Genomic DNA, 24086 nt, shown 5'->3' with positions numbered 1-24086 from the left:
TAGCTTAGACTTCGTTCACATCTGCATTAGGGCTCTGTTCCAACTAGTTAGGGCTAGTCGACCACGATATTGATTCTGTCAAACCACGGAACCCTTGCACAATGGAGAGAAACGGAAACCATTGGCACCGGATCCGTCACCATTGAAATCAATGGTGATGGAAACGGAACCCTATGGTTATGGTTTGTTTCTGTCAGGGCTCCGTTCCGACAGAAAACTCTAGCGCAGATGTGAACGAAGCCTTAGGCTACATTCACACGAGCGTTCACGTGCGTGAATCTGGTCCTTGTGTGTTGCATTATGCATCAGTGTGCTTTGTGAGTGAAACGCGTCATTCATGCACTCGCAAAGCATATCTTCTTTTTTCTTTTCAATAAAATTGATGCACAAATCGCGCACTGCACACGGATGTGCATCCGTGTGCTGTGCGTGGTTTTCACGCACTCATTGACTTCAATGGGCACGTAGGTGCATGAAAATGCACCAATATAGAAAATGTAGTGAGTTTCACACAGCGGACTCTCACTGCGTGAAAACTCAATGTGTCCGTGTGCTGCACGTGATTTCCATGCGCAGCACACGGACGTTATTCACGTTTGTGTGAATGGGCCCTTAATTTCTAGCCCTAGTCCTAGTGTTGCATGTCTCCTTGACCCTTTTACAATGAGCTGACTCTCCAGCCATATGCCATTATATGATCATGGAACTCATTATGTACTATTAATTTCACTAGCAAGATTTCATGAGAAAACTCTGGTGATAACTCTGTTGATAACAATAGTGTCCCATTATAATTATTCATTGTGGACAAGGAGTCATTTAGACTAATGAATCACTTTCTGATCTCCCAGTTTGATGACTAGTTGTCTGAATATCAGATCATCGCATAGCGATAGAATCCACAGTTGCCAGATCTTTGGTCTCCACACTTTATAGGAGATCTGAATATTTCTTTACTCACATTTATGTAAAATGCTTGCAGCATGTCCTGATACACTCGGCCATTACTTCTGCTGCAGCACCAGAGAGAGAGGAAGATGGCTTCTGCTCCTCAGATTTGAAATTGGGATTTCTCTGTAAATGTACAAAAAAAATGTTAACGGTAATATATCATTAGAAAGTGACCCATTGTTTAAATAAAGTTTTTTTTTTATAATAAAAACATTTGTTTTTTAAATCTGTATGAGCAAAAAAATATTGATGTTTTCACACTGGCCACTGAGCACTAAGGCCTAGTTCTCATTGTGTTTTTTCCTTCCATTGAAGGTATACGTTAGAGTACTCACGACATATACCTTCAACAGGAGACTGCAACGTATCTTACTGTCTATACATATGTGGATAGTGATGTCAGTAGCTTTGCGATGCCGTAGTCCCCGGCCAGAGCATTGGAAGTACTCTGGCCGGGGACTCTAGACACCACCCGCACGGCCATACTATATCCCTAGTGACCGCAAGACCTTTGTAGCCAGGGTCCCCGGCTGCTATCTCTGCCTGGTGAAGCTACGTCCCTGGAGTTTCCTGGGCAGCAGGACAGTTTAAAAGCAGCCGGGGACTCCGTTTGTAAAGGTCTTGCGGTCATGGGGGATAGAGCCACCGTGTCGGCAGGCTGGGCAGCCTCCGCTGCATTGGGAAGCTGTGGCGATAGCTGTCCATATATAGACAATTACGTCACTGGAGCTTCCCGACGCATACGTTTAATGGAGGTATGTGACATATGTCATATAGTGGTATTTGTCACCCATAGTCCCCCATGTTAAATAAAAACTTTTACTGCACGGTATATTGCTTTTACGGTATCCGGCGGGATGGAAAAACAAAGTCTAATATGCTATTCTATCATTTAAAAAACAAACAAACAAACACTCTTTTGGCCTTCGTCGGGCTAATGGAACCCTATGGACATGTTTAGCTCGATGTACGGCCAAAACACCATGTAAACTAGGACTTACAATTGGCTGAAACTTTTTCTCACTTTTTTCAGCTTGTGCTGTGTACACTGCGGGCAGGGGCAGAAGTAATCTAATTATCATTACAGGGCAGGATTATAAAGCTGATGGCAAGTAATAAAGGATCACGTTAGTGACAACAGATGATGGACATGGCTCAGCTCTTCCTCCCTCGTCTCACTCCCTGTATAGTGACTATTGCACATGTCACAGAGCATGCTCACCATGCTCGATATTATTCCATATGTTGCATTCAGACAACTTACTGTAAAGCAAAAAGTTCTGTTGCAGCAACTGAGGCAGAATGGTTACCCCCAAAATCATGTAAACAAAAATAAAAATGGATATAAAAAAACTAGTACGTTTCATCATATGTTTTTTAAACAGTTTAAAAAGTGATATATTCCCTTTAATTGTTGAACATTGGGATGGGGGGTATGTGCAAACATATTTTTGAGGATCCTCTTTAGGGCTCATTCACACGAACGTGAATTTCGTCCGTGTGACGGCCGTTAAAACAACGGCCGTCACACTGACTCATGTATTTCAATGGGGCCGTTCACACGACCGTTGTTTCAACGGAGGGTGTGAACGGTCCGTTGAAAAATAGGACATGTCCTATTTTACTGCGTGTCATGCATCCCTCCACAGACTAGTCTGTGGAGGATCCGTGACAACGCGTCCCGCACAGGTGCACCTCGGGCATGAAAAACTGCAGTTTTTCACGTCTGAGGTGGGCTACGTTCGTGTGAATGTTGCCTTAATTGCGTAAAATGTCAATATCCATTGTTGTAGGGGACGGCTTATCATCTGTAATGATTACTACTAAAAATATATAGAGTATATTTCTAAATATTGTCGTATTTTTCCATTCACCATTCAAAAACGTCCAAAGCCTTAAACACAACAGTCTCTGTTTTTTCATTAATATCTCACTCTGTCGAAACTTTAAAACATGAAACAAATCAGAGACAAGTTTTTTTTGTTTTTTTGCATGAATGTAAACAAAAGATGACCTTGCAAACGTGTACTTTATAATCTACAACACCACTCATTTGGTAACTTATAAATACACAGGAATGTGATGATAAAGAAAAAAAAAAAACTTTACGTTTCATCTAGAGTTACACCAGCATCTTCCACAGCTGTGAGAATATTAAAAGAGAAGGAGGTATTGCATATTTCAAAGCCGAACTGTTGAAGTTACAGAGCGAAAGTGGGATGATATGCAGAAGACGCCAAGTGTTTGAACTTCATAACTATAAACTGTAGCAACGTAGTGGACAGAATTTTTTTTGCATCTCGTATTGGAGCCTGAATGTGCTTAATAGCAGATGTTTGGTCTCTGCGAGCAGATAATTGTCCTGCGTTTAAGGTTGGCCTGACCTGTATGAATAGTATTATGTACAGTGTACTAGTAATAACAGACGGTCTGATCTTTCTTCCCTCTTTGAATGCCCAGCCACGCTTCCTTTTAAGAACATCATTACTCCATTGCAACCACAGACCCATACATTGTCTCCGGTTAATGGCAGAACATCCATTTTGCCATAATTTATAGAAGGAGAGTTCAAAGTTTTCATCATATTTGGATAATATCATTGCCAGAATGTCTGTTGGACGGTGATGGATAGGATGGTAGTGGGCAGATTTTAATTCTGAGCATGAGGCAGGGAATGTCAACCTTTATGGAAACCGTCGTAGGCTGATTTGTAGGTGATTTATAGACCAGAGCATGAAAGATCATAAACAGCAGCATCCCCAAACCAGGGTGAGCTATCCCGGTCTATCATCCTGCTTATGCAGATAATTGAATCGTAGACAATTCAAAAATGGTTTGAATAAACACTCAGCATATAATGCCTTGATAGATCTCCATAAAATACCCACGTATGGTGGCATTTGTCTGGATATTTATGTTCATACTCTACACTCAAGTGGATCTCTAAGTTTCTGGTTCCCGTCACCGGTCTAATAATTTGTGCATGTTAACTGCACCTCTGGGCATCTTTATGTGACTAGCCAAGCTGCTCCGGCATTGTACGCAGAGAATTTCCCTGCCAGCTTTTTGGTATATGATAAGTTGTAGCTGTGAATCACGGCTAAACAAGATTATTTATTATCTTCTCTTTTCTGTCCAGAAAGAAAAATATATTTTAATATTATTATCTTTCTTTTTTCTCAGATTTACTTTTATCATAGAAAAGAACATATAAAGTGTATTATTTAATATGTAAAATGTGTAAAGCTTCCAGTCCAGGGAAAACCAGAGGAAAAAACTCAACAAAATTCCACGTTTAAAGGAAGGGTGTCGCGAAAATTTTTTTTTTATATCAATTTGCTTTTAGTGTTTTATTAAAAAAAATGTTATTTATTTGTGTGTTTGTGTTTTCCTTTTTTTTTTTTTTTACTTTTTCTTCACTATGGGGGCTGCCATTTTTTGTTCATCTCTGTATGTGTCGATTAACGACACATACAGAGATGGAATACGGCACATACAACCCCATAGAGAATGCGAACGGGAGCCGTTCGCATTCACTATGGTGTAAGCCGTCTGTGTGGGAACGCCGCATGCATCGCTCCCACACAGTCCAAATGGAAGGTCTTCGGCCGAGCGACATCCGGCGCCATTTTCTTGTGGACCGGAAGCCGCGGACGGACAGTAAGATGACTACTTCCGGTCACGGCTTCAGGACATGTGTTCAGAAGCAAGCGGACGGACCAGAGGGAGCGGCGGCAGTGGCGGTGGCAGCAGCAGGTAAGTTATGTTTGTGTATGTTTGTGTTTTCGTGTGTGATTACCACTGTATGTAAGCCTACTACACTGTGTGTTAGCTCAAAAAATGGTAACACACAGTGTAGGAGGTTTGAACATTCAATCCCCTCCTTTCTCCTGGCACTAGCCAGGAGAAAGGAGGGGGGATTGTTTGAGGACGCTAGAGCGAGTGTGTCTTCTCAAATTTTGCAGCATAAAGCAATGTGGTTGCTTTACCACATGCCAATGCTGCAATTTTGGGAATTGCTGCCTCTAGTGACCAGCACAGGGAAATGTTATAAATTAGAATCTAATTTATAATATTTCCTGACTCGTGAAAAAATTAGAACAATGTCTAATCATGTATACACACTAACTGTTTAACTAAAAAAAAAAAAAAATTCTAGTGACACATTCCCTTTAACTTATAGGACCCCCTTTTACCATGACTTTGGTTTAGGTGTTGGTCAGGGCTGGCGTTAGGTGTGTGATGTGTGCACAGGGCACATCAGCTGCCCCTGCTGGTAGCAGCTCCACAGATGGCCTGGCACCCTAGTTTGATGATCACCACTGTCACGGAGCGGGTTAGTGGACCCACTAGGCCGTACCGCCGCAGCGGGGGGGCAGCTGGCCAAACTACAGGACACCCCAGAAATACAATGTCCCGCACAAGGGTACCTGAATAGTCCAGATGGTGGCCGCAGCTCTGGCACAGATGAGATGGGTGCAGCAGATGGCGCCAAATGTGGCGGATGACACAGGAGCCGCAAGTTGCGCCAGACGTGGCGGATTCCTCCGGACGTGGCAGATAACACAGGACGTGGCGAATTCCTCCGGACGTGGCAGATGACACAGGACGTGTCGGATTCCTCCAGACGTGGCAGATGACACAGGACGTGGCAGATTCCTCTGGACGTGGCAGATGACACAGGACGTGGCAGATTTCTCTGGACGTGGCAGATGACACAGGACGTGGCACGACTCGATACTTGGGCAAAGCACGGGAAACAGGAACGGGGAACAAGGCACGGGCAACAACAGGAACAGGAAACACTAAGGGACCATTTGTAAGACAGACTAGGAAAACTAACAATGCTCAGGCATCGAACTAGGGGGCTGGACCCCTCTTATAGCCAAGGGTACTCACGGGTCAAAGGTCGTTCAAGATGTTCGGTGCGCGCGCTGCCCCTTTAAGAGCGGGGACGAGCGTGCGCGCGCACCCTGCGGGCTCCGGCGGAGGTGAGTGGATGCAAGCGCTGGCGTCTCCTGAGGAGGAGGCTGGGGCCAGCGCTTGCCGACTCCTGGCTGCGGCTGTCAGTGGGAGGCTGGAGCTGACAGCCCGCAGCCACGGACATTACAGTATCCCCCCTCTTACGCCCCCTCTTCTTGGGACCGGAGCGAGAGAGAAACTTCTTTAGAAGAGTAGGGGCATTGAGGTTCTCCTCTGGCTCCCAGGACCTCTCTTCGGGACCAAACCCCCTCCAATCCACCAAATAAAAGGTCTTTCCTCTCACTCTCTTGGTGTCCAAGATCTCCTTTACCTCAAAGATGTCCGAGGAGCCGCTGGGAGCAACCGCAGGGCTGGGAGTCTTGGAATAGCAGTTTAGGATCACAGGCTTCAGGAGGGAGACGTGGAAGGATTTGGGAATCCTGAGGGTAGGAGGCAGCCGAAGCTTGTAGGCGACAGGGTTGATCTGCTGCAGGATCTCGAATGGTCCAAGGAACCTGGGAGCGAACTTGTATGAGGGCACCTTCAAGCGAATGTTCCGAGAGGACAGCCAGACTTTAGTCCCCGGAAGATACTGAGGCGGCTCTCTTCTCTTAGTATCTGCCTTTCGCTTCATGCGATCTACTGCCAGCAAAATAGAGGACCGGGTCTGTTGCCAGATTTGCAGGAAGTCCCCATATGCAGAGTCAGCAGCGGGAACCTGAGATGAAGTCGACACAGGAAGAGGGACTCTGGGATGTTGATTGTACACAATTTGAAACGGAGTGGAAGTGGTGGACTCACTTGTGTGGTTGTTGTAAGAAAATTCGGCCCATGGTAGAAGCTGTACCCAGTTATCGTGCTGTGAAGAGATGAAGTGGCGGAGATAATTTTCCATGATCTGGTTGATCCTCTCAACTTGCCCATTGGACTGGGGGTGATAGGCAGAGGAAAAGTCCAATCTCACATCCAGGAGTTTACATAGGGCTCTCCAGAACTTAGAGGTAAACTGAACCCCCCGGTCGGACACAATGTGAAGAGGCAAGCCATGCAAGCGGAAGATGTGCTGAATGAAGAGACTTGCCAGACGAGGAGCAGAAGGTAGGCCGGTCAGCGGGATAAAATGAGCCATCTTAGAGAACCGGTCCACCACCACCCAGACAGTGTTACATCCTGCTGAGGGGGAAAGGTCTGTGATGAAGTCCATCGCAATGTGCTGCCAGGAGGCATTGGGTACAGGCAGAGGTTGAAGCAGACCGACAGGCTTGGAGTGAGTCACTTTGTTAGAGGCACACACCGTGCAAGAAGAGACAAAGTCCAGAACATCCTTAGGTAGCGTGGACCACCAAAAGTGACGAGCAATCAGGTCTCGGGTTTTACGGACACCGGCGTGCCCAGCAAGTTTAGAACTATGTCCTCAGCGGAGAATTATTCTCCTGTCCGCCAACCGAACAAAAGACGGGTCTATGATGGTCTGAAGGGACTCCACCGTGTCTTCCTTCTCAAACGATCTGGACAGGGCATCGGCCCTCACATTCTTGTCCGCGGGACGGTAGTGGAGCACAAACAGAAAACGGGTGAAGAACAGCGACCACCTGGCTTGACGAGGATTAAGTCTTTGAGCGGACTGAAGGTAAGTGAGGTTCTTGTGGTCGGTGAAGATCAGGATGGGGTGAGCAGCACTCCTCCAGAGCCAATTTGATGGCCAGCAGCTCCCGATCTCCAATGGAGTAATTCAGCAGAAGAAAACAGTCTAGAGTAGTAGCCACATACTACTGCCTTTCCTTTGGAGCTCCTCTGGAACAGAAGTGCACCTGCACCGACAGAGGAAGCGTCCACTTCCAGTGAGAACTGCCGAGATACGTATGGAGGATCGAGGCTGAAGTGAAGGCACTCTTCAGGCTATTAAATGCAGACTCTGCCTCTGGAGTCCACACTTTGGCGTTCACACCCTTCTTGGTAAGGGTCGAGATGGGAGATGTCAGAGAAGAGAAGTTAGGAATAAACTGCCGGTAGAAATTGGCGAATCCCAGGAACCGCTGTATGGCCCTTAAAGGAACAGTGTCACCACAAAAAAAAATTTCATGTCAGTTTAATGTTAGTGTTTTATTAAAAACGTTTTTATTTATTTGTGTGTTTGTGTGTTACTTTTTTCTATTTTTTCACTTTTTCTTCCCTATGGGGGCTGCCATTTTTTTTTCCATTTCTGTATGTGTCGATTAACGACACATACAGACATGGAATACGGCAGCCACAGTCCCATAGGGACTGCGAACGGGTCCCGTCCCATCCACTTCTGTGTACGCCGTCTGTGTGGGAACTGCGCATGCGCCGCTCCCACACAGTCCAATTTGAAATGCGCGCCGTCCGGCGCCATTTTCCTGTGGACCGGAAGTCGCGGCCGGACAGTAAGATTACTACTTCCGGTCGCGGCTTCCGGACTTGTGCACTTGGACCAGCGGCAGCAGACGGAGCGGACGGGCCGGAGGGAGCCGCGGCGGCAGGAGCAGGTAAGAGATTTCTATGTATGTTCGTGTTTGTGTGTGTTTACTACTGTATGTAAACCTACTACACTGTGTGTTAGCTCAAAAAATGGCGACACACAGTGTAGGAGGTTAGACCGTTCAAACCCCTCGTTTATCCCGGCACTAGCCAGGATAAAGGAGGGGGGGATTCTCAGAGCTCACTAGAGCAAGTGCTTTTTTCCCAATTTTGCAGCAAAAAGCAATGTGGTTGCTTTACCACATGCAATGCTGCAATTTTGGGAATAGCTCCATCTAGTGACCAGCAATGGGAAATATTATAAATTAGAATCTAATTTATAATATTTCCTGACTCGTGAAAAAAATAAAAAAAATTTGAACAATGTTTAATCACCTACACACTAAATGTTTAATTAAAAAAAAACAAACATGTTTTGCTGGCAACACATTCCCTTTAAGCCTTGGGAACGTGGCCACTCCAGGACAGCCTTCACTTTCTCAGGATCCATCTTGAGGCCTTGATCCGAGATGATGTAGCCCAGGAAGGGCAGATAACTCTTCTCAAAGACGCACTTCTCCAGTTTGGCGTATAAATGATTCTCCCTCAATCATAGTAGAACCTGACGAACATGCCTCCGATGAGTCGTCTGATCTGGGGAGAAAATCAAAATATCATCGAGATAAACAACAACACAGACATAGAGTAGATCTCGGAAGATGTCGTTAACGAACTCCTGAAACACTGCTGGAGCGTTACACAGTCCGAAGGGCATCACCAGGTATTCGTAGTGCCCGTCCCGGGTGTTAAATGCCGTCTTCCATTCGTCACCCCGGCGAATCCGGACTAGATTGTAAGCCCCACGCAGGTCTAGCTTAGAAAAATTTTTGGCCCCTCGTATGCGATCAAATAGCTCAGAGATGAGTGGCAATGGGTATTTGTTCTTGACTGTGATCAGGTTGAGACCCCTGTAGTCAATGCAGGGACGAAGGGATCCATCCTTTTTTTTAACGAAGAAGAATCCAGCCCCGGCCGGGGAGGAAGATTTTCGTATAAAACCCCTCTCCAGATTCTCCTTGATATAGGCCGACAAGGATAGAGACTCAGGCAAGGAGAGAGGATAAACCCGTCCACGGGGAAGAGAAGCATTAGGAACCAGTTCAATGGGGCAGTCATAGGTGCGATGTGGAGGCAGCGTCTCAGCCTCCTTTTTGCTGAAAACATCTGCATACTGAGCAAAATGGGGAGGCAGTCCCGACAGCGACTGAGGCAGAGAAGGCTTGACAGGATGGATCTGCAACAGACAACGACCATGGCACTTGGAGCCCCATTGGAGAACCTCTCCAGAATTCCAGTCCAGGACTGGGGCATGTAGTCGAAGCCAAGGCAGGCCCAGCAGAACAGGATTGATGGCCTTGGGCAAAACAAGGAACGAAATATATTCAGAGTGAAGTACACCAACCTGGAGCTTCAATGGCTTGGTTTTAGAGATAATGGGATCAGGCAGAGGCAGTCCATTAACTGAGGCAACAGCCAAAGATGTCTCCAGGGGAACTGTGGGCAGCTGAAGATGATCCACCAGCTCTTTCTGGATGAAATTTGCAGCAGAGCCAGAGTCAATATAGGCAGGGACTTGATGCGTCCTGTCGCCGGATACCAGGGTCACAGGAATAGTCAATTTGGAAGCGAATCCTCTGTTAGATTCTGTTTCACCTAGTGTTGTCTCTCCAACCAATCCTAGGCAATGGGGTCTCTCCGGCCTCTGGGGGCACAGACGCGCAATATGGCCTCCATGGCCGCAATACAAACAAAGTCTAGAAGTGTGTCTGCGTTGTTTCTCCTGGGTAGACAATTTAACATAATTACTCTGCATCGGGTCCTCTGGTGGGACGGCTGAGGAGGATTGCGGGACAGCAGAATCCAGCCTGGGAAGTTCTCTCCCCCGGAGAACCTCTTGGGAACGTTCCCGGATCCTCATGTCGACACGGGAGGCGAGTAGGATAAGATCGTCCAGGGTAGATGGCAGATCGCGAGCAGCCAGCTCGTCCTTGATCCCTGAAGACAGTCCCTGCCAGAATGTAGTCACCAAAGCCTCGTTGTTCCAGGTAAATTCAGCAGCCAGGATACGGAACTGAATGGCATACTCGCCCATGGAGAGGTCTCCCTGGTGTAGGGTCAGCAAGGTTGCAGCAGCCGAAGAAACTCTCCCAGGTTCCTCAAAGATCGAGCGGAAGGTCTGTAAGAAGCACTGCAAGTCCCGGGTCTCTGGTCCCTGATGTTCCCACAGAGGATTGGCCCATGCCAAGGCTTTGCCGGTAAGGAGAGAGATGATAAAGGCGATCCTGACGTCATCCGAACAGAAGGACCTGGCATGTAGTCTGAAATGGATCAGGCACTGATTCAAAAATCCCCTGCAGGACCTTGGATCTCCATCATAGCGTGGAGGTAGCGGCAAGAAATACAGGGGGTTGCTACCGGTACAGACAGGAAGTGTAGCAGGCGGAACTGCAGGAACGAGTGCGGTGATGACTGTGGACGGAGCAAGCAGCCGATGGGCTATGGCGTTCACCGACAGGAGGAGCTGGTCTTGTCGTGACTGGAGATCCTCCATCTCAGCCAGCATGGCTTGTGTAGTCAACGTCTCAGGTTGACCAGCGGGGTCCATGGCCTGAGCGTACTGTCACGGAGTGGGTTAGTGGACCCACTAGGCCTTACCACCGCAGCGGGGAGGCAGCTGGCCAAACAACAGGACACCCCAGAAATACAATGTCCAGCACAAGGGTACCTGAATAGTCCAGATGGTGGCCGCAGCTCTGGCACAGATGAGATAGGTGCAGCAGATGGCGCCAAACGTGGCAGATGACACAGGAGCCGCAAGTTGCGCCAGACGTGGCGGATTCCTCCGAACGTGGCAGATAACACAGGACGTGGCGGATTCCTCCGGACATGGCTGATGACACAGGACGTGGCGGATTCCTCCAGACGTGGCAGATGACACAGGACGTGGCAGATTCCTCTGGACGTGGCAGATGACACAGGACGTGGCAGATTCCTCTGGACATGGCAGATGACACAGGACGTGGCACGACTCGATACTAGGGCAAAGCACGGGAAACAGGAACGGGGAACAAGGCACGGGCAACAACAGGAACAGGAAACACTAAGGGACCATTTGCAAGACAGACTGGGAAAACTAACAACGCTCAGGCATCGAACTAGGGGGCTGGACCCCTCTTATAGCCCAGGGTACTCACGGGTCAAAGGTCGTTCAAGATGTCCGGTGCGCGCGCTACCCCTTTAAGAGCGGGGACGAGCGTGCGCGCGCACCCTGCGGGCTCCGGCGGAGGTGAGTGGATGCAAGCGCTGGCGTCTCCTGAGGAGGAGGCTGGGGCCAGCGCTTGCCGACTCCTGTCTGCAGCTGTCAGCGGGAGGCTGGAGCTGACAGCCCGCAGCCACGGACATTACAACCACAAACATTAATATTACTTGTATATCAGTATTATTTAGACATTGTATAGTAGTTATTCGATTACTTTATGTGTTTTTTGGATCACTGCATATTGCTATTATTTAAGCACTGTATGGTGGTATTTACTTTGGCATTGTGTGGTACTGCTAATGTGACACAGTACAGAATATAATTTTTGCCGTTTATGGTGGTGGCAGCTGTTTGTTATTGCTATTTAGCCAACTATATGAAAGGGTTATTTGGCCACTGTATGGCACTGTTATTTGGGTCCCATACTGTATGATGCTTATAATTAGACTCTGAGGGGTATCTGAGGAACAGTCGGAGGACATCTGTGGTAGAAAATCTAGGTGGTATCTGAGACTGGGGTACTCTGAGAATCATCTATGCTTTGCATATTAGGGTGCATCTCTGTGGCAGGCATCCTAAAGGGCATCTCTGTGGCAGGGGGAATATGGCAGACAGTCTAGTGACAACTGAGAAATTGTATGGGGGTGTCCTGGCTGGCACTTTAGTGGCAATCTCTGGGGCAGTTAATCTGGTGGTTATCAGAATTATTATAAAATTCTGGGGCACCTCTGGCTGGCACACACTGTTAAGGCATTGTTGTGGTAAAAAAAAAGTCTATAAGAAAAATTTGAACAGTGTTTGTCTAAATTTTGGACCTCACATTGTTGTACTGTAGCAGAGGTACTGTAGCGTACTTTGTTTCTGTTCGGCTTTTTCTGGAAATCAATGTATCGGTGTACGGACTCAATTGAAAGTCTATTAGCCCGTTCTCCGATACATCGGCTTTCCGGAAAAAGCTGAACAGAAACGAAGCAGCAGAGCGCTCCCAAGAGCTTCGTTTTAGCGATTGGTGGGGGTCTCAGTGCTCAAACCCCACCAATCAAAACTTCTGACATGTCACTATGACATGTCAGAGGTTTGTTGAACGTTCAGTTACACTTGAAAAACTATATCAAGAAATGCAGAGAAAATAAAGTAGATCCAGTTAGTGGTTTCATGTATGATATTGCCCTCATACATCTCTATATGAATGGATGCTGCCACATTTCGTTAGACAAAACGGCATAGAGAATGTTTTTTATATATGACCCTAGCAATATTTTATTCATTATTAAAAGACAACCAGAATGTTTCCTACACGTGTGCATCGTGAATGGGATATTTCTTTCACGTCTTGTAAGGTTGATTGACTGCACAACGTCTAATAGTATTTTATTGTTTTCTCAATACAGAGAGAGCTAAATGATTTCAACTGAGTTTTAAAAAAAAAAAAAAAAACAACATTTCTACTAATACACATCCTTACATTATATTATCTCATAATAAGACATGGTATAGGATAATTGCCAGCCAGAAGATCTTCAGCCGTCAATATAAATCAGTTATCCCCCATTAACATGCATTTTCAGCACAGTTGATGGTGTATGTTAATACTTATTAGCACAGTAGACACAAGAGGCTAACAGATACTGCTGTCAATGCTTACCCAGGGAAAACAACATAAATACCATGGAAAAACCCAATATGGCCAATTTACTTTTATGTCAAAGACTCCGACGGTGTCTGACTGCCCTTATAGGTATTAGAATTTCAATACATTAGTGTGACAAATACAAACTATTGTATTGCCTATGTACAGAGCTAAGTTAAAGAGGCTCTGTCACCACATTATAAGTGCCCTATCTCCTACATAATCTGACTGGCGCTGTAATGTAGATAACAGCAGTGTTTTTCTATTTAGAAAAACGATCAATTTTGACGGAGTTATGACCTATTTTAGATTTATGCTAATGACTTTCTTAATGTCCAACTGGGCTGGTTTTTACTTTTTGACCAAGTGGAAGTTGTGGAGAGAAGTGTATGGTGCTTACCAATCAGTGACCAATCAGTGTTATACACTTCTCTCCATTCATTTACTATGCACATAGTGATCTTGCTAGATCATGATATACAGTCACTTACATTTACTGAAGTGTCTTGACAGTAAATAGACATCACCTCCAGCCAGGACGCGATGTCTATTCACAATCCCGACACTTCGGTAACATTTGTGTGGGACTTACAGCACAGCACATTGAGATCACATTGTGCTGTCATTTACAGCGTGATCTCGTGAGATTACGCTTGCTGTGCTGTAAGTCCCACACAAATGTTACCGAAGTGTCGGGATTGTGAATAGACATCGGGTCCTGGCTGGAGGTAAGGTCTATTTACTGTGAAGACACTTCAGTAACATTAATGTGTGTGTATGTGACTGCACATAGTGAACAACGCAGGATCACTATGTGCAGTGTAAATGAATGGGGAGAAGTGTATGACGCTGATTGGTCACTGATTGGTCAGCGTCATACACTTCTCTCCACAACGCCCACTTGGTCAAAAAGTAAAAACATGCCCAGTTGGGCATTAAGAAAGTAATTAGCATAAATCTAAAATAGGTCAAAATGGATTGTTTTTCTAAATAAAAAAACACTGCTGTAATCTACATTACAGCGCCGATCACATTATGTAGGAGATAGGGCACTTATAATGTGGTGACAGAGCCTCTTTAAGTACATCTATATATAGAGAGAATCAGAGTTCCTATTTACTCTCTTTTTGAAAACAAAAAGTCCTGTCATAGACATTATCGATTGTTGTCATCACCCAATTTTTTTTCCGGCCTATATGTTTGTATCAGTTTTTAAAACATGTTGGAAATGCTCTAAGGTTTTGTCCATACCATGTTCCGGGCTTTATATCCACTGTGCACACCGTCAAACATATGCCTAAGACTTAGGCAACTGTATGTCTATACAGCTACATACCTCTGACTTTGCCTGTCATTGTAAATAATATATATATATATATATATATATATATATATATATATATATATGTATATATATACGCTACCGTTCAAAAGTTTGGGGTCACCCAGACAATTTTGTGTTTTCCATGAAAACTCACACTTAGATTTATCAAATGAGTTGCAAAATTACTAGAAAATATAGTCAAGACATTGACAAGGTTTAGAAATAATGATTTTTATTTGAAATAATAATTTTCTCCTTCAAACTTTGCTTTCGTCAAAGAATGCTCCATTTGCAGCAATTACAGCATTGCAGACCTTTGGCATTCTAGCTGTTAATTTGCTGAGGTAATCGGGAGAAATTTCACCCCATGCTTCCAGAAGCCCCTCCCACAAGTTGGATTGGCTTGATGGGCACTTCTTGCGTACCATATGGTCAAGCTGCTCCCACAACAGCTCTATGGGGTTGAGATCTGGTGACTGCGCTGGCCACTCCATTACAGATAGAATACCAGCTGCCTGCTTCTTCCCTGAATAGTTCTTGCATAATTTGGAGGTGTGCTCAGGGTCATTGTCCTGTTGTAGGATGAAATTGGCTCCAATCAAGCGCTGTCCATAGGGTAGGGCATGACATTGAAAAATGGAGTGATAGCCTTCCTTATTCAAAATCCCTTTTACCTTGTACAAATCTCCCACTTTACCAGCACCAAAGCAACCCCAGACCATCACATTACCTCCACCATGCTTGACAGATGGTGTCAGGCACTCTTCCAGCATCTTTTCAGTTGTTCTGTGTCTCACAAATGTTCTTCTGTGTGATCCAAACACCTCAAACTTCGATTCATCTGTCCATAACACTTTTTTCCAATCTTCCTCTTTTCAATGTCTGTGTGCTTTTGCCCATATTAATTTTTTCCTTTTATTAGCCAGTCTCAGATATGGCTTTTTCTTTGCCACTCTGCCCTGAAGGCCAGCATCCCGGAGTCGCCTCTTCACTGTAGACGTTGACACTGGCGTTTTGCGGGTACTATTTAATGAAGCTACCAGTTGAGGACCTGTGAGGCGTCTATTTCTCAAACTAGAGATTCAAATGTACTTGTCTTGTTGCTCAGTTGTGCAGTGGGGCCTCCCACTTCTCTTTCTACTCTGGTTAGAGCCTGTTTGTGCTGTCCTCTGAAGGGAGTAGTACACACCGTTGTAGGAAATCTTCAGTTTCTTGGCAATTTCTCGTATGGAATAGCCTTCATTTCTAAGAACAAGAATAGACTGTCGAGTTTCACATGAAAGCTCTCTTTTTCTAGCCATTTTGAGAGTTTAATCGAACCCACAAATGTAATGCTCCAGATTCTCAACTAGCTCAAAGGAAGGTCAGTTTTATAGCTCCTCTAAACAGCAAAACTGTTTACAGCGATGCTAACATAATTGCACAAGGGTTTTCAAGTGTTTTCTAATCATCCATTAGCCTTCGAACACAGTTAGCAAACACAATGTACCATTAGAACACTGGAGTGATGGATACTGGAAATGGGCCTCTATACACCTATGTAGATATTGCATTAAAAACCAGACGTTTGCAGCAAGAATAGTCATTTAGCATATTAACAATGTATAGAGTTTATTTCTGATTAATTTAATGTTATCTTCATTGAAAAAAAACTGTGCTTTTCTTTCAAAAATAAGGAAATTTCTAAGTGACCCTAAACTTTTGAACGGTAGTGTATATATATGTACTTTGCAGGATCCCCTTGAATTGAAAGCATAGCTGACATGTACCAGCCAAATGTATGCCAAAAGGACACTTTCGTAGCATATGTTCAATGATTAAAGTTTATGGAAACGTTGATGTATATGCAGAATTTCCATTACAATGATTATGTCAACAAAACCTAATTCTTTCAAAAAGTTTACTATGCTGAATAGAGATTACACATTACACCTATTATTTGTATTGGATTCATGTGTTAATGTGATCCTTTGCTATTCTTATTAGGCTTCTGGGAATTGGAAGATTTTTTTACAACTATAGGTGGACTACAACATGTCTTGTAAATAACATACGGATATAGATTTACAATGTCCCACACAATTCAAGGTAAAATACTTGACCTACTGCAAAGTGAAAAAAAGTCTGTACTACTAAGGCTATGTTCACATCTGCGTCAGGGCTCCATTCCGACATACCATCGGAGCTTTCCTTCGGAACGGAGTCCTGACTGACACAAACGGAAATCATAGGCAATCAACTACGGTATTCATTCTGTCAAACGACGGAACCCTTGCACAGCTGACACAAATGGATACCGGATCCATCACCATTGAAATCAATGGTGATGGAAACGGAAACCTATGGTATCTGTCAGTTAGGACTCCGTTCCGACGGAAAGCTCAAACGGAATGTTGGAATGGAGCCCTGACGTAGATATGAACATAGCCTAATGTAGCTTAAGAGCATTTACTCTTGTCATATAAATTAAGTCAATAACTGATGTATTAACATTATATTAAAAGGGAAATCCAATTAAAATACATAATTACTGTGTTAAATGTTGGACTAAGGTACCTTGGCCCCACCAGAGGATTTAATTCCAAGTAGATGCGGAAAACATGGGCATATCCAGCTTTAGTTGAATAGTAAACTCTATATACCATTATACTATAGTAAACCCTAATTACATTGCACGCATGTAATATGATCAATAAGGCCTAATAATATTTATATATTCTAAGAAAGTTACAGATCCAGCAGAAAGAGATCTACTGTACCTCTACGCTAGCTTCAGATTTGGTTGTTGTCTGGAGGGACCTCATGAACCTTGTGATAGTGACGATTGTCATGTCAGAATCTGGGACCACCGGAGGATCCAGTAGTCTTGTGGTGGGCTAGTACAGTCTTCTTTTTCATTGAGAAGCCAGACTCAGCTCCATCCCTTTTGTCGTTATTGCTAACTAGAAGTTTTATCATGTCAAATCCAGATCTGTCACAATTTTATTCAGTTCTCAAAGTTTTATTAAATCTATTAGATCTACCATAACAGGGGATCGGGAAGGTCGACGCAAAATCTCACTTTTTGATAGATTCAACTTCCGTAAGAAATGTAATGGGGCTTAAGTTGTTATGTGATATATTGGATGATAATAATAATATTTGTAATAAACACATTAATGTAAATAATAATAATAATGTAAATAATTAGCATTTCCTTGATATTATAAGGTTTTGTACCATAGACTTTTTTATTTAACTTTTATTTTTATACACAAACAATTTTGCATTATTCCACACTGCTGGTGTACCATTGTTTTAACCTCTTACGGTATAGTAATTTTCACAGTTTGTTCTATCCCTGTACAGTATTTTAGTTATAAGTATTACCCTTATAATTATAGCTGTTATAATTAGAAAATAACAGTGACATGAATGTATTTTCTCTGCATGGTATCAAATTTCCAGCGTCTGGTGTAGTCTTCTTGAGTCTGTCTACTGTATAAGTGCCATAACACTCAATACATCCTGTTCCCTATATTCTTCCCAACCATACAGATATACATTGATAACAGATGTGAGGAGATGTGGAGCCCCATAGGGAATCTTTAAGTGATAGCATTCCTTTTAGATGAGGTCATTTAAAACATATAAACTTTTTGTTTGTAGTAATCATAATATAACTAATAATCTCTCTCTCTCTCTCTATATATATATATATATATATGTGTATATATATATATACATATGTGTATATATACATATATATATATATATATGTATATATATATTTATTACAATAACTTTCACTTTTTGCTCTCGCAATCGTCATATATTGCAGATGTCAAAGACAGTTATCAGACAAAAAAAGTGTCATCCTGTGCTCTCTTGATATCATTCTTTGAAGTCCAGAGATGAAAGATACTAAGATCTACATCACTCTTTGGTAAAAAAAAAAACTTGCTGAAAGGAAGTTACATATCAGCACTACTGGGGGCATGTTTTACTATACAAAGTAGGTACTAGTATGATTAATGACAATGTACTGACAAGTTTACATTGTAATTTATGTTATCTGCAGCATATGGTGAAGTCAGTTTGATGGTCAAAAAGTGGCTGGAGATAAAATTATATTGTATAAATCAGCAGGGTACCTGAATTCCCGGCTTGCGTAGATATCATATCATATATCATATCCTCATTTGCGAATGTGCATTGCCCAGGTGTTACTGAGTTGTGCAACATATACAAATAGCAGGGCAAGGATCAATCCAACAGGTGAAAACTGCAAAAAAATGCAAAATACATTTTAATATAAGGAATATAATGGCCAGAAATAGTGTTCTTCCTCATGTAACACATATGGCAGCTTATTCTGAAAAGTCACCTGAAAAGTTAGGTACGCTTTGAAGGGAAAGTATGAATGGAAACCTGATTTATTTATTTTATTATAAACATATTTTGTAAATATTCCAGTTTTCACACTGGCCACTGGAGAAGACTGTGCTCTCAATAAGCTGACATTTTCAGTTATCTGCAGCTCACTTGTCAGCTTTGCTGTGCAGACTTGGACAGAGTCAGCAGAGGGAAAGGGATTTAATGACTGCTCTATTGTACTGCTTGAAGCCTAGATAAGGCAGGATAATATCACATTATACACATATAAGGCTTTGTATGTAGCTCGACTGTGATTTACTGGTGTCTGAGCAAAGCGGCTTCACTTCCTAGAGATTTTTATGGTCTATGACATTTCTCTGTAAATTAATTCCCATTAATTTCAAGTAAATAAAGCGCGCACACACCGTGCTGCACTGTCTATACAGACAATACAGGAAGGAAGGAAGGAAGCAGCCTCCAATAAGCCATCGATAGAGATTTAAAATAAATGTAAAATAATAAGCTAGAACATTAAGGCAACCTTCACGTAATGTTTGTTGCACCACGTTTGCCATATACGCTGGGAAAATCCTCTGACATATACGTTAAATAGTTATCTATGATGCTAGGAGTTCCTGCATCTGGCTCTCAGAATTTTGGTCAGTCTGGGAAATACGGCCGTCTGAATAAGGCCTTTATCTAATTAATAACACTAACGTATGCAATATCAAAAGTGTAAAAATGTAACTGTCCCCTCAGTTAGGGTCCTGATACACGGCCCGACGAGGGCTGTGTAAACGAGTTACCGATTAACAAGACAGCTTGTTGATCGGCACTCGTTTGCTCCTTTCACAAGGAGCTATTATCAGTAATGTATGGGGACGAGCACTTGTTACTCCGATCGTTCGTCCCTACATGTATCTATCATCTCGGCAGCGTATCTATCAAGTCGGCAGGGAGATGTGCTGGCGACAACAATAATATTTTAGGCTGCGTAAATTATACAATCAGCCAATGAACGAACGTTTGCTCGTTCATTGGCTGATCGTTGCCCTGTTTACACAGTGCAATTATCGGGAACAAGCGTTTTTTGAATGCTCGATTGCCCGATAATTGGCCCGTGTAAGAGGGTCCTTAATCAACCAACTGATTGTAATTCCTAGTTTGATAAAGAAAATTGCAGTCAATGGATATAAAAGAAGAGATAACAAAAAGAGTGGTGCATATATATCAATCTGAGAAAGATGACAGAAGCCTTTCTAAGTCACGAGGAACCATAGAGAACATCATTATTTCCGAATGTAGAAGACTTGCATTGGTGGTGAAAGTTAAATGGTCACATAGACAACTTATTGAAGGCATAAGTTGTCCTAGACCACTTGAAAGAACTACAGGCCAATCTAGCATCAGCAAAATTCATTATAATTATAGCATTCTATAATAGATATTATATCAATAACTGTGTAACTAATCATAAAGGGGTAACATCCACGATGCATGAGGCGTTTCCAGACACCCTCTGGTGTTTGTTCTTAGGGAAAAATTCATCACACAGGTTTCATTGTCCCAGCTGCTTCTCTTCAAGATAAGTGCCACCACAGGTTAATTGGGGGCATCAGACTGAGAAAAACTGGCCATACATGATGATATGGCTCATAGATACTGTATCTCATAGATATAGTCAGACACTCCCCTATGCCATCAGGGCAGCGGCTTCTTATCATTCACTTTTTAATGGGCTTTAATAATTGCATATCTCATTTTGGAAAATTAAAAGTATTCTGTCAGCAGTTTAAACCCCCCAACCAATAACACCACTAGTGATAGCGACGTGGAAACAAGCTTAAGCATACTTATGTTGCCGGTCATACTGCTAGCATTACTGAGAAAACAAAGTTTTAATCGCTCACGTGACTTATGCTAATTAGACGCCAAGTGTCCGCCTGGCATTCCTTAACCAGGGAAGTTAGTTCTTCTAGAAACCCTCCCCAACCCATCTGTTTTGCCCTTGACTAATGGCTTGAGTAAAGCGGAGGGGTTGGGGAGAGTTTGCAGATGAATAACTAGAATACTTTTGTAATGGCAGGAAGGAGGTGAAGCGAAAGTGAGCCCTAATCTACCCACCGCCCTGTCCCTGCCTACTTGCAACGACCCGCCCTAGGCGACGGGGTACAACTGGGCGGCGGTCCCTACGCTGTCTAAGTGCACGGGAGAACAAACAGGGAACACGCAAGGGAAGGGGCAGTAGCCACGGAACGCCGCGAGGAAACGGAGCGGTGAATGAGTAGTCAGGACCAGGATGAAGTGGAGTATACCAAAGTGAGCACGGAGAAGGAAGCAAGCCAGGGGCAAAGCAGAGCAGGTTAAGCGGAACTGCAGCAAGGCAGAAGCACGGCAGAAGCAGGCTGGAGCAAGCAGCAGTGGGGCCAGGAATCCAGAAAAATTACAAGCACTGAGGAAGAGAACACGGCAGGTAGTAAAGGACAGGGGGCGGAGCTAACTCCGACTGACCAGTCCGCGATAGGCTCTCCCACTCCTGAGCCTGCCACCCTGGTTGGTGGGAGATGGTGTCAGTCGAACAGGTCTGGCCTCAGGTGTGGATTGATTAATCCCAGGAGTATACCTAGACGTAGTACCTGGCAGATCCCTAACAACTTTCATGTTAAGGAACGCCCACAGGACACTTGGCATCTAATTAGCATACAGCTCGTGAGCAATTAAATATTTTTTTTTCTCAGTTATGCTAGCAGTATGATCTGCATTAGAGGTATTTTTAAACTTGTTTCCCCACCTATCCAGCGTTTTTGGTGGTTTTGAAGGGGAAGTGACTAAAACAAATGTGTGAAACATAAAAAGTTTCACTGAACAGAGATTGTCCTATTACTTAAAGGGGTTGTCCTATGAAAACCTATTTTTTACTCTTATGGCCCATCAAAAATACAGGTCCTTCTATATAGAAATAAGTAGGCAGTTTACCACCATGAATAAAACCATCAGAAAGAACCAAAACAATGTGTTTGGTCGTTTTCCACATCTGACGGATACAGGTTTCAGCACTAAATACAGCTGCTCTGTATACAGGATACAAAGCAGCTGTATCTCAAAAAGTTAAAATTTGTTTTAATAAAAAGTATTTAGAAAGTTGCACCAAACACACTGATACACAATTATATATATACTTGAAGAAGATCTTGCAGCACTCCAAGTTCAAAGTATAAAACGGTGGTTTATTCAGACAACATAAAAAATTTGCAACGCTTCAATCCCACATTGGGATCTTTCTGAAGCATGAGAAAGATCCCAATGTGGGATTGAAACGTTGCACCTTTTTGATGTTGTCTGAATAAACCACATTGAACCTAATATTTTAGGCTGCATAAACCATATAATCAGCCAATTATGAAACGCTCACTCATCGGCTGATCGTTGCCTAGTTTACACAGGGCTGTGATCCGGAACGAGCATTCTGTGAACGCTCGTATGCCCAATAATTGGCCCATGTAGAAGGGCCTTATATGTGTCATTTCTGTCATAGAGCCGCAGAGCTCTGTGCATGGAGCCTGTAGGGCAGCACACAGCATCGCTACGGCAAGTATGTTGCTATAAAGTGCCTCTGTATTGCAAAATATTACTGAGATGTGCTTCAAGGGGAGAATATCAGCAAAATATGGCCTCCAATGGTACATGTCAGATAGTTACAGATTTTGACAGGAAAAAAAACCTCTGTAGGCCTCCATATGAAATCAGAGGCAAACAAAGGTACAATGAGGCCCCACCGAATGCTTGGGGTACCCTATAGACAGATAGGCTCCTCTAAATGCTAACCTTGTATGTGGACGTGCCCTATGTAAACAACACAGGAGTATTTGCCACTAAGAAAGCTAAAATGTTTATTGCTATACATAGGCCTTTTATTTTTTAAATGAAAGAAGCGCTCCAATTGGTGGATACGGGCACTGATTCCCCTTTTTTCCTTGCACCAGTTTTGAGAGCATGTACTTTGTTCACTTCAACAAACTTTATTTGTAAAGTACAGAAAAATCCCTCTAGCATTATACTGTCTTAAAGGCAAATAACCAAAAGCTGTTAGTGCAGGGGATAGACACAGGAGCGATAAGTTTTCCAGGGCTGGCATGGTATTAGCTGGAGTTTACACTGCCTGCTCCAGGGATTGGGATTACTTGTTTGGCACCCTGACTTCACATGCTTTTTTGTGAGTTTTGCTGTTTATATATATATATATATATATATATATATATATATATATATATATATATATATATATATATATATATATACATAGAGTTGCTTGAGAAAGGCTCTAGTGGATAGAGCTGAAACGTCGCACTTGGGGTTAATAAAGTACCCTCTTTTTCACTGATTTCTATGGTGTGCTGCCTATTTTTTGGATCTCTCTCTCTCTCTCTCTCTCTCTCTCTCTATATATATATATATATATATATATATATATATATGTGTGTGTATATAAATGTATATATATATATATATGTATATATATATATATATATATATATATCGAAGATATACATAGCCTTTAACCTATCTTGACAGAAGTATGATTCTGTAATTATAAAAACGGGAAAATTAATAGTCACTGAATTGGCTTTAGCCTGTAAAACTTGTTCATCTCTACTGAATAACTATAATATTAAAATGCATGAAATGGTCAAAAATTGTACAAATTTAATAATATTATTATCAATCGTAATAAAACTGCATTAATATTAATATTATTATTATTTTTAGTCCTCATTGTCATCATCATCATCATCATCATAAAAGGGCTGATAAGACTGAGAGTGACATCTGCTCCAATGCAGCTGCCTCCCCTGCCTAAGCACATAAGGCTCATTTATCTTATTTATCTATTTTTAACTAGAGTTGGTGATGCTGTTAGAACAGGATCTGCGGCCGTAGGAAATAATGAAATTGCCTCTCTGGGATCTGCATGATGAGGCGTTGATGTCCTAGTAAAGTTTATAATTTGTGTAGCTTATTAAATGGGGATTTAAATGCAGTCTTCTTGTGCCGTGACAATGAGAAGT

At 43.0% G+C, this 24086-nt stretch overlaps 1 long non-coding RNA gene across 1 annotated transcript in view; it reads right to left on the bottom strand.

The window, feature by feature from the left end:
* The window catches only part of LOC142660325 (uncharacterized), a 30857-nt gene extending 7943 nt beyond the window's left edge, over positions 1–22914 (bottom strand). The window contains exons 1-3 of the long non-coding RNA XR_012850460.1: positions 22846–22914; positions 18798–18928; positions 962–1074 (exon numbers count right to left, since the gene is read on the bottom strand). This is a non-coding gene — a long non-coding RNA (uncharacterized LOC142660325). The remainder of the gene's footprint in view (positions 1–961; positions 1075–18797; positions 18929–22845) is intronic.
* Between the last annotated feature and the right edge of the window lie 1172 nt (positions 22915–24086).

The sequence above is a fragment of the Rhinoderma darwinii genome, chromosome 9, assembly GCF_050947455.1.
Source record: "Rhinoderma darwinii isolate aRhiDar2 chromosome 9, aRhiDar2.hap1, whole genome shotgun sequence".
NCBI lineage: Eukaryota > Metazoa > Chordata > Amphibia > Anura > Rhinodermatidae > Rhinoderma > Rhinoderma darwinii.
This window is presented reverse-complemented; position numbering and strand designations above follow the sequence as displayed.